Here is a 1,218-nt window from a genome sequence, read left to right on the forward strand (position 1 = left end):
TCTTCTTCTTCTTCTTCTTCTTCTTCTTCTTCTTCTTTTCTTCTTCTTCTTTTTCTTCTCCTCCTCCTCCTCCTCCCCCTCTTGCTCCTCCTCCTCCTCCTCCTCCTCCTCCTTCTTCTCTGAGTCATTTCTAAAATGGAATTACGAATGGAATTTTAACATGCAAACTCAGAAATCAATGCAATGTCATGACTGAACACCAGAGCAACAGACAACGGGGCTTGGAAGCCAAGCTTCACATTTTACAAGTTGTGTGACTTTCGGACAAATAGATTTCCTCATCTTAACAACGAGGTGATAATACCAGCCTTACGGGACTCTAAGAGATTGAAATGAGATGACAGTTTGCGATAGATAAATCCCAACATCTTCTCTTTTCATGGTCATTGAATACTTTTGCCTCTTTTTTTTTTTTTTTAGGCAAAAATACTCATGTGTCAGTATTTTTAATGTTGTGTACATCAAGTTATAGTAAAAAGATGACTATAAACAGCATGCAGCCCCTCTATTTTCATGAACAGCACAACAGATTACAATAAACCAAGTTTATATTCCACCATCAAGTGTGGTTCTCCCATTAGTTCACTTTGTGACGGGTCATTAAGAATATCTTCAAATCCAATAGTCTCATCATTACCCCTCAAAATATCCAGCGAAAGGTTTGAGCTTGGAAGAAATGGAAGATGCTGAACCTGCTGCACTGCCTTGAATTCCATTTGCAATTTTAGTGGAGCAAACAGACCCTGGATGTTTCTTAGTGTAGAAAAATTCATTTTATCTTGGTTGAGCTGAAAATTTTTTTCTGATAATTCAAGAGGATGACTGGGCAAAAGTTCATTTTTCACACAAGGTAGGCCTTTTCGAAGAAGATCATGACTTTCAAAAGGTCCACTTGCTGAAAGTTCAGTAACCGGAATACTGTCCTTTAACTGAGATCCAAGTCGTCTGGCATTCATCTTCACTTGCTCTGTGAACAGCCTCTCAGCCCCGTTACCGTCAGTCGGCCCCGCCCAATACTTTTGCCTCTTTAAGGATCTAGGCAAGGAATGGATTTTTAGGTAGTGGTGTCTCTTGCATTAGAATTTGTAGTTAGTAGATCAACAAAATATAGGTTCAGGGAACCAAACCTTAGAACTATGGAAGTTGCCATATATCTAGTCTGTTCCTACATGTTTATTTCTTAAAATGGGACTTATGAAAATTTCTCTTTCAGGTTAG

At 38.8% G+C, this 1,218-nt stretch overlaps 1 pseudogene across 1 annotated transcript; it reads right to left on the reverse strand.

Annotated features, from left to right (window-relative positions):
• Positions 1–429: 429 nt before the first annotated feature.
• Positions 430–1,006, reverse strand: LOC111142211 (annotated as a pseudogene). Its single transcript, XR_002640251.1, has one exon. The product of XR_002640251.1 is annotated as a proteasome maturation protein pseudogene (transcript).
• Positions 1,007–1,218: the final 212 nt, after the last annotated feature.

Source organism: Enhydra lutris, unplaced genomic scaffold, assembly GCF_002288905.1.
Source record: "Enhydra lutris kenyoni isolate GAN:26980312 unplaced genomic scaffold, ASM228890v2 scaffoldscaffold7, whole genome shotgun sequence".
NCBI lineage: Eukaryota > Metazoa > Chordata > Mammalia > Carnivora > Mustelidae > Enhydra > Enhydra lutris.